The 16948-nt window shown below is 41.0% G+C and overlaps 1 protein-coding gene across 2 annotated transcripts in view; it reads left to right on the top strand.

The window, feature by feature from the left end:
• Nucleotides 1–16948, top strand: part of TMEM135 (transmembrane protein 135) — a 183088-nt gene that overhangs the window by 120402 nt on the left and 45738 nt on the right. The gene's annotated exons all lie outside the window — the stretch shown is intronic.

Here is a 16948-nt window from a genome sequence, read left to right as displayed (position 1 = left end):
TTTCATGTATCTGATGTAAGGACTTCCACTAGTGTAATGCAGTTTTTCCCCCACTGTCCTCCCACTGCGCCCATCCCAGATTGGCTTTGGGTGTGTGTGTGTCTAGAGAACCCCAAAAACAATGTGCAGAAATGCTTGCGCTGGTGAAATGCTTGTAGCAGCATGGCGTTGAATTCCTCTCTTAGTCTCTAAGGTGCTGTGCTAAAGCATCTTTTGACCCTTGATTCCTCCGTTCCCTAAATTGCTTCATTATGCCTTATACTGGGTACTCTGCTAAAGTAACTACAACTTTCCAGCTTTTAAAGGTTTCTGAAGGAAACGTGGTTACTTCCATTTGTTAGCTGTGACTTTCCCAAATAGCTGCAAAAACTTGGAAGCTTCTCTTTTATAATAATTCCAGTCATTAAGTAATTTCCAATTGGTAGTCAGGAACATACTTGGTGCATATGTTCGGGTGGAGCTGGAGAAATTGTTAGAGGAAGAAGATGGAGGGGAAACGGCTTTTGATACTAGCAGCCATCTCAGGTTTTTTTTTCTGCTGTTACACAGTTGGCGCGGGAGGCCTTCCCAGGTTATCTTGCGTGGGGGAGGGAACGAAAATAACTGGCCAATAACTTAATAGAAGGTTCTGAATTTGACCAGTTTCTACAGGGTCTTCTCAATGTTTCCTGTAGTTTTGAGCAAAATCATAAAGTAGGCCCGAACACAAATTAGAATATGAATGCAAATATTTATTCAATATAAGTCATACCTATCTGTTTTTATTCCTTTTGTTCCTTGCCGAGAGTCTAAGCACAAGTATCAATAAATTAACATGTAATATGCACCTCCTAAAACAAGCCCTTCCTTTATTTATTTTTCATTTTATTTATTAACTTCTATACTGCCCTTCATCCTAGGATCACAGGACGGTTTGCAAGATAAAAACACAAAAATAAACAACATAATAACAATCAAAATAATAACACCCCCCACAAATAGATTGTTTAATTAGCCGGAGACCTGAAAGAAGAGGAGTGTTTTAAGAAGAAGAATACGAATAAGAATAAGAATAATAAATTTATTTATACCCCTCCCATCTGGCTGGGTTTCTCCTGGGTTTTTGCCTGTTACCTGAAGATACATAATGAAGGCACCAAGCAAGCCTCCCTACGGAGATCATTCCACAAATTGGGAGCCAAAGCAAAAAGGTACATGAGGTGGGGTCACAGATGAGGAGTACAGGGTCCAGGTCAGTTCATATGGGGAGAGGTGGTCCATGAGTGGTACCTCAGGTTACAGACGCTTCAGGTTACAGATTCCACTAACCCAGAAATAGTACCTTGGGTTAAGAACTTTGCTTCAGGATGAGAACAAAAACCATGTGGCGGCGGGAGGCCCCATTAGCTAAAGTGGTACCTCAGGTTAAGAACAGTTTCAGGTTAAGAATGGACCTCCAGAACGAATTAAGTTCTTAACCTGAGGTACCACTGTACTGCAGTCCTGAGCTGCTTAAGCCTTTATAGGTCAAGGGCAACACTTTGAATTGGGCTCAGAAACCAATTGGCAGCCAGTCCAATTGGGCCACTATCGGTGTCATATGCTCAAACTGTCCACAATACTACAAGCCACTAAAATGTTAAAAGATATTTTGCTTTCATATTCCAAAAGCCCTGGGGAATCTATTAAGTTGCAAAGTTGACAGAAATGGTAGATAGTTGTCTTGGTCCTTCAGAAAAAAATCAAAAAGCCATAATAGGGTAAGTGATATTAAAGGTAAAGGGACCCCTGACCATTAGGTCCAGTCATGACTGACTCTGGGATTGCGGCGCTCATCTCGCTTTATTGGCCGAGGGAGCCGGCGTACAGCTTCTGGGTCATGTGGCCAGCATGACTAAGACGCTTCTGGTGAACCAGAGCAGCGCACGGGAACACCGTTTACCTTCCCGCCGGAGCGGTACTTATTTATCTACTTGCACTTTGACATGCTTTCGAACTGCTAGGTTGGCAGTAGCAGGGACCGAGCAATGAGAGCTCACCCCGTCGCAGGGATTCGAACCGCCAACCTTCTGATCGGCAAGTCCTAGGCTCTGTGGTTTAACCCACAGGATGAACCAAAATGCCACACAGTTGTGACCAAAGTACCAAGTTCTCCAGAATTCTTCTTTAGGATCGTGCTCAAAACAGAATGGGCTGTGTGCAAAGAAAGGAAAGCCTCAAAGCATTCAGTGTGTTTGAATTGCTTCATTTGGTGAAGATGCATAGATATTTTCATTTGGATATTGTTAGCATTTCTGTGATGCTGATTTTTGAGAAGGGAGAGCAAGCCCCCAAATCTTGGCGACAAAGCTTGTGGCTGGTAAGTCGTTCAAGTAGTTTAAGTTGAACAAATTGCATAAACCTCTTCTAAACCTGCTCATGGGATCTGTGAAGGAGGAAAACAGTCATAATTCTGTCTGCTTTTTCCTTGGCTAGCTTATTTCTCACTTGGCGTCTTTCATGATGATCACATCGTTTTGTGGCTGACCTTTGCTTTATGACAGCTCTTTTCATTGTCTTAACTTGGCTGTGGTGATGCGTGCTAAAATCAGGCATTTTACCAAGGCATCTCCCTTAACCAGTCTGTGCTCCCGGCCGTCTAACAAACAGCTTAAATGAGTTTACAACAAATGTGAGCAGAAAATAAATCCAGCAGGCCGTCTTGCTGGCTGTTAGGTTAGATTACTCATTATTCGAAAGCAACAAGATATTCTGCAGTACTAATGTGATTAGTATGAGATGGTTAATTCTCTCCCATTTCCATTTCCCCCCAATTCTGTATGGGTGATGTCCACCCAAGTCACATCCACAGTATACCCACTGAAATTGAAGGTCTCCACCCCACTATTTCCATATGTCTACACTGAATATGAATAACATTGCAAAATGTGCTACTTTGCATTGAGTAGAGCGTGTTCATCTTGAAGCCATATATAGCTCTTGTGACAATATAATTTTATTTAGTGCTAGTGATGTGTTAGATGCTGTAGAGAACCCTGAAATGGCTCTGTCCTGGTTTTGAAAGTCACTGCGGGCTAAACGATTGCCCACGCAGCGGTATTCTTTTGTGTTCCAGGTGTCTATGTTTGTGTGTGTGTTGATACTGAATGCTCAGCAGCATAAAATAGCTTGTCGTTTGTTAAAAGTGTGGCTTCCAGGCACCCTGTGACAGAGGATGATCAGTTCAGTTCATCTTCCAGCTCCTCTTCCCTAGCCATATTCTTGAAGGCATCACAAGAAGCAGTAGCAACATCACATTATGGGACACCAGGTCAAGAGATCTGCAGGTACTATGGCAGGAAGGCTAACTAGAGAGGGAGAAACAGTAGACATCCTGGTATAACTGGAAAATGAAATGGGGCTGAGGAAAAGATGGGAGAAGCTCCTGCAGCATAAAATAGTGACATATCAAGAATTAAGCATCATCTGTGGCTGTCAGCCATATGGAACTCTTATATGTGTCCCTTAGACTTTGAAGTTTTGTTGCCTCCATAAATCATGCCCTGATTTTTCTGTGATCTCCTTTATTTTTTTATTTAGATTTTCTCCTGTGTCTAAGTTCATCCTTTCCACTGTATTGGAATTTGGTCGATGTGTGCCTTTCAAGTTTCCTGTTTTTTTTAAATTAAAAAAAAGAAACAACAAAAAAACGACTCAGTAATAGCTGGCTTAGATACGTAGAAGACCAAACAGATAGGTTTACTATCCTATACGTGTTTACCTGGCATTCAGCCCCTCTGTGATCTAATGGAGCTTACTCTTGAGTAGACATGGTTCAGATTGTGCTATAAATGGTTTCTCCAACTTCTGTTGAATGACGGCAGAGTTTCACAAATGATGATTTTGAAGGCAAAAGCAGGAGTGGTGCTTGGCCTTTATCTACTGCCGCATGAAAAATTATGTACTCAAAATTGCTGACTACATGTTTTGGGCTTCTAGATTGATCAGCTGTTAGAGACATGGTCCATAAGCCCGCTTCATTTTGAGTTCCCAGAAGCCCTTGACTTCTAATGCTGAAGTGCTGAGTGTATTGAGAGCCATTAAAAAATCTGGGTTGGATAGCAAGGTCTCTGTTGGCCTTAAATATTTGGCTGCCCCAAAGGTTTACTTTCCAAAATCCAAGTAAAGATATTGCCAGTTTCATTCAGAACTAAATCCTTGCCAGTTCCTTTAATGTTGATTTCTGTAGATCATTTTAAAATGTAACAATCTGATGCAGAACTGCATTCCTTTTACATGTGTTAAAAACTACTGCGATAATTGTCTAGAGCATTTTTTACTTGTCCCTGCCTTTTTACCAAATCAGATTTGGTAAAAAGGCAGGGGGGAAAAATTAGTAGATATGGAGGTGAATATTAAGGAGAAGTGTCTATTACTTTATCCATTATGCTCTTTTGTTAACAAAAATAAATAAAAGGAGGGAGTTAGTTTGTTAAATAAAAGGATTCTCATGATATGTGCAGTATCTTCTACTTTAGGTTTTTTGTCTCTTACGCATTTTACTGTTCTTTTATATAGTCAAAGAATACAAAATTAACTAGGTTGATGTTAAAATATTTACCTCATACAGTGGTAAAAATCCACAAAAGGCCAAACCTTTTGTTCTGTTCATGACACATACCTAAATGCCAGCTTACTGAAACATACCTTTAAGAAAATCCAGCAATTTTCTTGATGTTATATGGGCAACGGCTTAGATTGGTTGCTATGGTAGTTAATCCTTACTGGTGATTCACAATGGACATGTCTTAATTCATCTGTTCTAAACTTTGGAAAGGAAAGGGTAAAGCTAGGGTTGCAAGCAGAAACTAGTTATTAAGGATGCAAGAGGTTTCTGTCCATTTATTTCAACAAAAAAGGAAGAGAATGAAACTGGCACCCTGATACATACATTTGTATACCCTCCCCTTTTCTATGCAAACAAGTCACCAAGATTTCAGTTTAATTTTGCTCCTATAGTTGAGTGCATCTCAGTTACAGCTCAAGACAAGTCTCCCAAACTTGTACAAAAGGAATCCTATTAACTTCAGTGATTGTCTGCAAGATCAAAGTCCAAGTCCACTTCTGAAGAGATGAGTGCGAGAAATCCCACAAAATAATGTGTGCCAATTTAGCTACCATTTTTGTTTGGCCTCATTTGTTCTCTGTATTGTGAGAACTCTTTGAAAACTTAATGGAACTTGAGATAGAAGGTATTCTATTTGCTGCATAAATTTATTTGCAGCACTAGGGTTTTTTTTTTGGGGGGGGGGACGATGATTAGTGAAATATGACCCCAATGCCATTTAGGTAGTGCCTCATAACCTGTGATTCAGGTAATGCAATCTTTTTTCCTCCTTTGTTCCCAGAACAGAATACCCAGGCAGCCATCCGTCAGCCCGGACATTCAGCAACGTTTTTCTTTTTGCCCTGAACACCCAAGTTTGTGGAAAATAAAAAGAAAACCATATGTGTTCAAATTCCGCTTCCTCCAACATTTGCATGTTGATCATCTAGGGCAGGGGTCAGCAACCTAAGGCCCATGGGCCAGAAGCAGCCCATGGAGGTCGTTTGACTGGCCCATGAGCTGCCCCCGAAACAAGTTGCCCGCTTGCGTGCTGCGCTAAACTGGCACAGCGCGGCGCGGGGACTTGCTTTTGTGGCGCTGAAAATCGCGTCTGTGCATGTGCTGATGCCCAAAATTGCGGGGGGGGGGGGGCCCACGCTCCAGCCCATGGAGGGATCTCTGCGGGACCGATCCGGCCCAGGCAAGATAAACCTTGCTGACCCCGATCTAGGGTATCTCTTCCGTGGGGCCGGCATGGCAGTTAAATAGGGGGCTGAAACAGGGTTAGAAAGAGGGTAGGGTTGGGTCCTTCCTGGAGATTTTTGGGGAAATATTGGTATGAGTGTTTTTGTGAATTAAAGAAAACCTTATTTTTAAATAAAGCCAAATGGGAGGAAAGATTGCTGGGTAGTTGAAGGTTTCTGATAGCAAACAATGGCAGATTGTGGCCTTGCACAAAGGTAACAGAGCTGGTGGCACACAGAATGCAAGGAAAGTGTCATCCATGTGATTCGTTCTCATTTGATAATATAATACATTTTGCAAAGTTTTAAAGGAAAATAGACAACATTATAGACTATATCCAGCTCGGTTTCACTCAGATCCATTGAAATTAATGGACCTAAGTCATGTCCATCAATTTCAGTGGGTCTTCTTTAGGTATAACCTAACACTGGATACAATCATATATGAAAATGTGAAGCTTGTTTTTCCACATTTATGAACTCAGAGGAATGTTGGTAGTGTTGGGAAGATGTCCATACATTATTTATTTTCTTATTTTGTTATTGTTTGCCTTTGCAAATTTTATAAGAACGTGTGGAACATAAACTGAACCAAACAGAATTCCCAAACAGCAGCTTATGTAAGCTTCCCTCCAGATGTACGCCAATCAAGAAAAAGAGAAACCAATATGTACTACACAGGGAGTACATGCATAAAAAGCCATGCCTTGCTTCCATCCAGAAGCTTTGACCAGCAATAATTTTAATTTCATCTTGTGCATTCATTCCTGAGTGGACATCTTCTCACCAGCTGTGTGATTATGTCTCTTTATCTTAATTGAGGGGGACACATCTAAACTCTTCTATTCTTCAAGATCTAGTTGCAAAAGCAGGGAAGTGTTATAAGAACTGGAAACAAGCTTGATCATCTGATGTGTATCAATGTAGTGTCTTGTTTTGGAAATGTAGGGTGTCTGCCAGGAACCCTTCTCACACATTTTCTGTGGGTCACATTAATTGTAGGTCGTACTGTGTAAACTCAACAAACATCATGGTCTTGCAACTTTCCTTCATTTCATTAATTAGTCCTTTGCCCTGTGGCTTATTTTCCAATAAATGAGCTCATCACATATACATGTTTGTCCCTAAAATCAGCTCCATTTAATATTGGTAATCTAACAGATTGGGATTTGAACCAACCTTTAAACATTGTAACATTTTCAGTTAAAGTCAAGACCAGAAGTTGTTTATCTACTTCAGGCATGTCCAAAGTCTGTTTCAGGGGCCCAATTTCTTTATTATTATTTTTTACAATAATATTTATTATTTTCCATACATAAACATAACCAAAGAAAGAGCCAACAATAATAAAGAAAAAAGAATGAAACAGAAAAAGAAAAAAGAAAAAAGAACATATAACATAAAAGACATCAAATCACCACATAAACAAAAACTTAATTAATTAATCAATCAAAATCCATCTTCCTAAACATATTACTTGACTTCCTCAAATCTTTTCCATCTGAGTTTCTTAGTACTTATATATAGCAGTTTCCAATATCATTATCAGGGGCTCAATTTCGGCCCGCCGGTCGGTTTAATCCGGCCCCTGTGGTAGTTTATTTCCTGGAGTAAAATCCTAAACAAAACTTCAACCCTAAAAAAACCCTCAACAACTTCAACCCTTAAAAAAGTTCTGTTGTTGGGAATACATCCCTTTCTTTTTCAGTCCAATAAGCTTTCATAAAATGAAGCTTTAAAAATGAAACACCTTTGTAGAAACACTCAGTACTATTAAATATTCACATCCATATAGTAATTTTTCTTTCATTTACTTGCAAATAGAAAAGTTCATCCTTTCAATTCCCTTCCCTTTTGAATTGCATATTATATATAATGTATTCTGTGCCCTGAAGGTAGAAATCCTTATAATTCACATTACCAGTTCTCATATTTTTTTGTATTGTGGTAGAATTCTCATGCCCCCCCCCCCTGCCCAATGGCAAGTCCTTACCCATTAGCTTGACATTTTGAAATGAAGGAATGTTAATAGATTTGTATGGTTGACTTGAGTCATTGGTGGAATTTTGTTCCTTGCGGAAGTCAGCAGTGTTCATTCTGGTGTTTAATGAGGATTGATGTTGATTAGTATAATGAAGAAATCAAACCAGAAGAATAAAAAACCTAAATGAAATGCTGGATTTACGGAGCTAAAAATCATGTTGTGGGATTATGAGGGGCAAATGAAATCTGTTATGCAAAAGCAGCATCTAACAAAGTATTTGACAATGGGTCTCTTTATTAAGCCTGTTGGGAAGCACTGGCTGCTCTGCTTACAGATTAGGGGAGTTAAATCCCCAAAAAGACTTTTAAAATGTAGGCGTTCCTTAAATTATGGAGACTGACATTTCTTTGACTTGTGTGCACATAAGCTTGTAAGGCCACTGAGAAATCACTGCTTGCTAATGCTATTGTATTATTATATTATATTATATTATATTATATTATATTATATTAAAGGTATAGGGATCCCTGACCATTAGGTCCAGTCGTGACCGACTCTGGGGTTGCGGCGCTCATCTCGCTTTATTGGCTGAGGGAGCCAGCGTACAGCTTCCGGGTCATGTGGCCAGCATGACTAAGCCGCTTCTGGCGAACCAGAGCAGCGCACTGGTTTACCTTCCCGCTGGAGTGGTACCTATTCTCCTTGCACTTTGATGTGCTTTCGAACTGCTAGGTTGGGAGGAGCAGGGATTGAGCAACGGGAGCTCACCCCGTTGCAAGGATTCGAACCGCCAACCTTCTGATCGGCAAGTCCTAGGCTCTGTGGTTTAACCCGCAGCGCCACCCACGTCCCTTAATGCTGTGTAGTGGCTGGCTATTGCAAAGTATGTAATAATGCCAGACACAGCTCCAGGAAACTGCACATCACTTACTGGGAATTACAAGGCAACAGATCACTGTTGTGCCCATATCCAGATTGTGAACTTCCCACAGGCACCTGGTTGGCCAATGTGAGAGCAGGATGCTGTTCCAGGTGGGATTTTTGTTCTGTTCAGTAGGGCTCTTTATATGTTGCTATGATCCACTCTGAAACAGTAGTTGCAAGAACAGGCATTCAGCCACTGCGCCTGGTGATGCACTGGAACATGGCTAGGCAAACTAAGGCCTGGGGGCCGGATCTGGCCCAATTGCCTTCTAAATCCGGCCTGTGGATGGTCCGGGAATCAGCATGTTTTTCCATGAGTAGAATGTGTCCTTTTATTTAAAATGCATCTTTGGGTTATTTGTGGGGCATAGGAATTCGTTCATCCCCCCATATAGTCCAGCCACTCCACAAGGTCGGAGGGACAGTGGACCGCCCCCCTGCTGAAATTGTTTGCTGACCCCTGCATTGGAAGCTTTCACTGATTAGAATATGCTGGGTGGCATTTAAATCAGATTTACTCAAAGTAGACCCATTGAAATTAATGAACATGACTATGGTGCTTTGATTTCAATACGCCTAGTCTGAGTACAACATAGTTAAATGGCCCACCTTCTGATGGGGCATTGGAAACTCCTTACAACATTAGCAGAGTTGTAACATTTATGATGCGTTAAATTTGGACCATGTATTTATAAATAAGATTTGAAATTTATAGAGGAAAAATAATGATATGCATGACGATGATTGATTGAAGTTGGAAGCCGGGGTGGGGGGTGGGGAGGAAGTTAAACAAGATGAATTTAGTGTATAATTGACTGTCAAAATGTTGTTATTCAGAAAAATCATTTGGAAAATAAATATTTTTTAAAAAGGAAACTCCTTACATCAGTGTCAGGGCTAACAAGAGCATCTTCACTTAGTTAGCTGTTACCTTTCAGGCTTGTGCTATTTATCATATACTGAAATTCTAGCTCATCAGTGTATTGTTTTATCTTAATTATTTCCAGTTAAGTTTGTCTTCCCTTTCGGTGGCCAGAGTGAGCTCGCATGTTGGCCCATTGCTTTTCTGTCTTTTCTCCCTAAGAAACTCTGGAATTAGGAATATGTCTTTGATTCTACCTAAATTGTCCTTAACTGTAGCTTTATAATCCCTTCGTATAGCAGTAAATGAAATCAATTCACATTAGGGGAAATAAACACAGCCCATCATTGGGCAAATGCTTTGATTTGCTAGTGACTCACTAAAGCCCAAATGGATTGTATTGATGCCAGCTATGTTCCATTACAAACCTCTAAGCTGATGAGGTTTACTCTCTTTTAAGTGTAGCATCAGCATGCCAGATTAGAGCTGCTGGAAGCGTGCAGTGATGTGTGCCCTTCTTCCTGGAGGCTCACCAAAACACAAGTCTAAATATGTTCCAGAAGCATACAATAAATCTTTTTAAAAAACAAATTGGCTTTTGGTGTCTAAAGATAGGGCAGTGTGAAATCGTGTTCATAACTGAATGGGCTTTGTGATTTCATTAAAAAATAAATTATAAGAATACAAAATACAGAACTGAAGAATAAAAAAAAAAAGGAAGAAGAAGAAAAAGGGAAAAAATAGATACATGACACCAATCCATAATTCTATTCCATCGACTTCCTGTCCATTCTTTCATGGCTCCCTAAATTTTCCCATTTCTGCTGCCAATTCTGTTTTTTCTAACTATTTAAACATTCTAATTCTTCTTATTATAATCTTTAACTACGGAACTTACTCCAAACCGACTCAAGTTCTAACATTTTTACAATGGTTTTTTAGGTAGTCTACAAATGGCTTCCATTCCTCTTTAGAACTTTTCTCTTCTTGCTCTCTAATTTTGCTGGTTAAGCTTGCTAATTCTGCATATTCCATTAATTTCATCTGCCACTCCTCCTTTGTAGGTACTATCTCCTTTCTCCATCTTTGTGCATATAGGATTCTCGTTGCTGTAGTGGCATACATAAACATATTTATTTGTTTACTTGGTAACTAGGACCTCATTATTCCTAACAGGAAAGCCTCTGGCCTCTTTAGAAAATTATTCCGAAATATTTTTCCCCAATTCATTATAGATCATTCCCAATGGGCTTTATGATTTCAACCTGGTTAAGCGATCAAACAAACAAGATGTATCTGCTTCCATTTGAGAACCAAGCTGTCTTGATACTTGCTGGTGTTCACACTAGTTGGTGTCAAGGGGGGAAAACCAGCTTTCTTTGTATATCCAGATTTCAAGTAGTGTCTATTTTCCTTTAAAGATCAAGTTTTTAAAAGAAGTTACTCTGATATAGTTTATTTTGGAGTTTGGCGGTCCATATGCCTAATGTTTCCATTTACACACTGTTTCTCCTATTGACAGAGTGAGTGAGTGGGTAAGAAGTGTTGGCCTTCGTGAAAACGTATGACTATACCAACATACCACATGAAATTGAAATATATTCTGCAGTAATTACTGAAGTCTCAGTGGGTGAAATTTAATCCCTGCTGTAATTCCATTAGCTGTACCAGTGAGAGGTACATCTGATATTTTTGAGCCAGGGTCCATTTTCTGAGAGTGTTTTATTATACAAGCTCTAATTTAATAAGCTTCCACTTTCTATACTGAGGCCCCAGTATCATGCAGTAGATGTTTAGAGGTTTTCCTTACTGCAAATAACTACTACTGTGCATTCATTACTGAAAAAAGAAGGGGGTGGGAGAGAGAATTGGAAGCATAATGGGCACGTCTTATGATACCTTAATTTTAGATCCAGCTGACTTCTATTTCTTAAATTTTGGGAAAAATAAAACACTGAGAAGGATGACTTCCTTTCAGCTTGATTCCATGTTTTAGATTAAGTCAGTAAATAAAAGTTATTGCAGCTTGTTGATCGTTATGCTTGGAGTTCTTTCAAAGGACGTCGTCATGTTCCATAGCTACATGTGTCTTTTCTGATGAAATTCATGCAGCCAGGCTTTCAGTGTTGGAAAGAATCTGAAGAACATCTGGTCCAAATCCTCTGCCTTATGGCCCAAGTCCTGGGAACCAGCAGACCCCCTCAACTGCCTCATGGTCATTGTTAACTTGGTCTGGCCTGGCTTTGGCCCCAGCTTTCTGGGTTGTGTTAACTAGGAATGGGCTTTCTAATGGAGATGGAGAAGGGAAGACCTAAGAGGTTTTCCCCACAGAGGCAGGTTTGTGAGATGTGAGAGCATCCCCCCTTCTCCCCATTCCTAATTTCAGCATCTTTCTGCTGTGGTTTAAGAGGAGAAATGTCAGTGCGTATCTGTTTATGGAATTGTGCCTCTTAGACGCTCAAGGCAGGGATAAATTGGAACTGTGTATACATTCATGTGTGCTTATCTGGAGATGAGAGGGGGAAGCATTTTTTTTTTAAGGTAAAGGACCCCTGGATGGTTAAGTCCAGTCAAAGGCAACTACAGTGGTACCTCGGGTTACATGTGCTTCAGGTTACAGACTCTGCTAACCCAGAAATAGTGCTTCAGGTTAAGAACTTTGCTTCAGGATGAGAACAGAAATCGTGCTCCGGCGGTGCGGCAGCATCAGGAGGCCCCATTAGCTAAAGTGGTGCTTCAGGTTAAGAACAGATTCAGGTTAAGTACGGAACTCCGGAACGAATTAAGTACTTAACCCGAAGGTACCACTGTTATGGGGTTGTGATGCTCTTCTTGCTTTCAGGCCGAGAGAGATGGCTTTTGTCCACAGACAGCTTTCTGGGTCATGTGGCCAGCATGACTAAACCGCTTCTGGCGCAACGGGACACCGTGACATAAGCCAGAGCACACAGAAACACTGTTTATCTTCCTGCCAGAGTGGTACCTATTTATCTACTTGCGCTGGCCTGCTTTCGAACTGCTAGGTTGACAGGAGCTGGGAGAGAGCAATGGGAGCTCATCCCATCACTGGGATTTGAACCGCCAACCTTCCGATCAGGAAGCCCAAAAAGTTCAGTGGTTTACACCACAGCGCCACCTGTGTTACTATGTGAGAGTTCATTTGCACACAAACTATTTAGCTGTGTCCATTGGTAAATTTCAAATAGACAGTATTACCCCCTGGAACGTCACCTAGAGATTTGAAATGTCTTTTTTTTTTTTTTAGTTTTGTGGAAATTTATAGCATCATTGTTTGTTTATTTATTTCACATAATTTATATACAGCTTGAATGTAAAAAAAGAGCCCCCTCATTACTCTCAAACGCTTACAGCCAATTTGATGCAACAGTTCTTAGTTTCTCAAGCTACCATATTCATCCCGTTGATCAAAAGTGTAACCTCTCCCCTTGTTGGTTGTTTGGGAATTCCTTGATACTGGCTCTCTCCAAACAGTAAAACATATGCTCTCCTTGGTTATATCGTTGGTCCGTTTTGCCAGATCTGGTTGCAGGGACAATGCCTCTCTGCTCTCTGCCTGCAGACAAGCAGTGGAAGAATTACAACAGCACAACCAGCCACTGATTGCGTGATTCCCCGCCCCCCTCACTCCCCCACCATTATCAGTTATTAGCGGTGGCTCTATTTCAGCTATGTGACTGACTTTCTGAACCAGGAAGGTGCTTACCTGCAAGGTGAGCTGGTAGTAATGAGAGAAGCTTTTAAGGGCTAGGGTTTCAGGCGTCTCTGTCCAGAGCCATTCCTGGGGGAAGAATGAGCGGGTTTCCTTTTTAGGTCCCCTCTGTCAATCACAAAGCTCTTTTGTCCTCTTAATGCATTGATGTGACTGGCCTTTTGGCTGTTAATCATGTTCTTGTCATCCTCAGATGCGAAATAAAAGAGCGGGGAAATAGCTCTTCGGGTTCTCAGGCCTTGTGGAACAAGTTGCTTGGGGCTACATCAGACCTCTGGGTCCCAGCTGCCCAGAATGCTTTTTCTTTTGCGATTGGATAGCCAACAATGATGTGCATTACCCTTGCAGCTTCAGTTCCTGGGGCATTGCTGAGAACAAGGCTGAGGTTACAAGGCTGATGATGGGAAAGCAATTGAGCTTTGCGGATTTGATTTCTCTCTTTGGGCCTGGCACAGAGGCACCACAGTTTGAAAGTGGAAGCGCCCCATGCGTGAAACTTCCGGCAGTCTCAGATTAAATATCCAGCCCTTTTTGAAATTTGCATTTCCAGGCCTGTTTATCTTTTGCTCTTAGTGTATTAGATTTTCCATGAAGCAGAAATAATAATCTATTCTTTGTTATACATCTTTCATTCCTAAATATTTTTACTGCCTGCAGAGCTGCCCTAGCATTTATTCTGTACCACCATATAAACATGTTTTGTGATTTAGTTCTACAGTAGTTGGTGCATGCTGTCTGAGATGTAGACTTGATAACCTGGCAGTTCTTTGGCTAGAGCTCTTGGTTTGCAATTTTGTTCACATTTACTTGGGAGAATGCATGCTTGAATTAAGATGGTTTTACTTATGAATAAGCCTGCATTGGATAGGGTTAAATATCGACTGCAATTTTACAGTTAACTTTGCTGTTTGAAACATGCATTCTGTCATATGTCATTTTTTTTAAATAAATTTTTATTAGGTTTTACATAGTTTTTATAGACACACACCATACACACTAATATACAGACAAACATGTATAATTTCCAATCCCTTATTTCTTAACTACTTTTCCTGACTTCCCCATCCCTCCCCTTCTTGTATCCCAATTCCCATGGTTAGTTCAGCAAGTTCTTACTAATATGACTTATATACTTAACTTTATGAGCTTATATATACTCACCTTATAAACTTATAGATTTAACTTATATACTTGCACATTCTTACCCCTTTTTCTAAGGTCGACCCAAGTTCCCTTCCACAAAATTCCCAATTTTTATATTGATTCCAAACCCAATGACAATAAAAAACAGAAAAAACAACTTATAGTTTAAATTCTAAAATTCTCCTCCCCCCCTCTCCCGGTTTTGATCCCAAAAAATGCCCATCAACCAGTCAATTCTCATCCTGGATCCCTCACGTCCGAGGCTCTTAAGTCTCTCTCAGGTCCTCTCAGCCGGTTTTGTTGGTAGTCCTTTATGTTGAACATCATGTCGCGGAGAAGCTCAGTCCCCAAAGGATCAGTATTTCTTCCAACCAGGCCTCCATGCTCAAAAGTGGAACCCAAATCATATTCCACATTTCTTTTAAATCCAAATGTCCCAAATGGTCCAAAGGCTCTATCTTACACCTTATACAGATTTATAATCCTTAAATCTTCCGATCGCCCCATTGGAAGGTCTCTGCAATCTTCCTTCTCAGTTTCAAACCGAATTTTGGTCATCCAAATCTTAATTTCCTTGTAATCCATTTTTGGAGGCCTGTGGTTGTTCTTTTCCACCAAAAACTTTTCAGCTCCTCCTTCTGGCCCTTCTGAAACAACACATTTCTCTTCTTGTTCAGCTGCAAGATTTTCTTGAGTCAAATCCGTGGTACAGTCTGCAAGTTTGTTTACATTGAGATTCAAGGTCCTAACTTCTGCAGCCAAAGCTTCTCTCTGTTCCTGTAACTTTCCCACGATAGAAAATATTCTCTCTAGTTCAGCCAGTACTTTCCCATCTGCAGCCATTGTAATGTCTCCGAACCCCTCTAGAGGGATTCTAGTTACTTAGTGTTCTTTCTCCAACAATCAAGTTACTTTGTTCTTTTTCCTTTATTTTCAACAACTTAAAATCAAATGTAGCGGAAAAAAACTCAGCAAAAGTAGTAACAAACAGATACTTCTAACTTTGTCAGCTCATTTGACAGCTGTCAAAATCCTTATGTCTCCAGCCAGTTCTTTCACGGTTCACTCCCGGGTCTCGGGGGGTTGCAATTCTTCTAACACAATACTTATATATCCAAATCGTGAAATTAATAACTTTCATTCACAAAAAGAGAGAAAGTAGTCTCTCAACCTTAGTTATCCAATTCTTGCTTTAAGTTCACTACAATACTGGGGGGGGGGGGTGGACTTCCTTTTAACACCTCCCCCGGTCGTTCCGAAATTCAAAGGGAAAAGAAATTTTTCGTTCCAATTTCTGTATTACTCACGGGTTATTTCTTTGCAGTCCAAATTTCAAGGAAGAAAGTCAGCGCTCTCTGGCCATGGCTTGCGGCTTCGCTCCGTAGAAGTAGCGGTCTACTCTCAGCACCGCGCTACTCTCTGTCCCCCGCTCCGAAGCCTTTAAAAAGGCTTCTTCGTGAGTTGGGGGGGCGCAAATGGTGCCCACCGAGTCAACAAGTCCACAGGCTTCCACGCCTGTGGTTTTTAAGGGTCCCCGCGTCGCTGGCACGGCAGGACCCGTCTTCCACGGAGCCGATTCACTCCGGAGCTTGGAGGGAATCCGCCATTAGCCTTTCACGCTAACCCGGAAGTTGTCATATGTCATTGTTAGGGAACCTCCAGCCCACAACTCCAATCTGGACTGGAACGGACCCTAATTTGGCCTGCAGCACTGTTTCCCCCAAACCACACCCAACTGCCCTACACCTGGGGCAGCTGAGTTCCCCGTGAACAGCAGGTGTGGGGTAGGTAAAGTCGTGGCTGGATTGGCTGAATGGTCAAGTTCCCCACAGAGAAACCCCCTGTGTAGCCAATCCCTGCAAAAAGCAACTTTGCTAGCTCTATGCCAGGCATAGTCAAACTTGGCCCTCCAAATGTTTTGGGACTACAACTCCCATTATCCCTGACCACTGGTCCTGCTAGCTAGGGATGATGGGAGTTGTAGTCTCAAAACATCTGGAGGGCCGAGTTTGTCTATGCCTGCTCTATGCTCAGCTGAAGGGCCATAGGTCAGTGCTTTGCATGTAAAAGATTCCCTGGTTCAATCCGAGGCATCTCCAGACACAGCTGAGAAAATCTCCTGCCTGAATCCTGGAGAGCTGCTGCCACTCAATATATATATTTTTTTTTAAATTATTAACCGACCAATCAAATCAAATCAAATCAAATCACATCACATAAATTCCGAATTACAAAGCCGAATTTTAAAATTGTGTTGAGGGGACCCATATTTCAAGATCCGAAGGGGGATTCTGATCATCTTCTTGCTACTGCGTTAATGTCCAAATCAGTCCAAATAAAGTTCATAATTCTATCCAGTCTTATCTTGCTGTTTCCACATCTCATCTTGTTCAAATTTTTTTTCTTTTTTTCTTTATGATCTCTTCTGATAATCTCCTTAAGCAGATAAACACCAATTATATCCTGTGTGAATTTTTCCGTTCGTCCAATCCTCGTA

This window comes from Podarcis gaigeae (genome assembly GCF_964106915.1).
Source record: "Podarcis gaigeae genome assembly, chromosome: 4".
In the NCBI taxonomy this organism is placed as follows: Eukaryota; Metazoa; Chordata; class Lepidosauria; order Squamata; family Lacertidae; genus Podarcis; species Podarcis gaigeae.
Note: the sequence above shows the minus strand (reverse complement) of the source record. Positions and strands in the feature narration are given on the sequence as shown.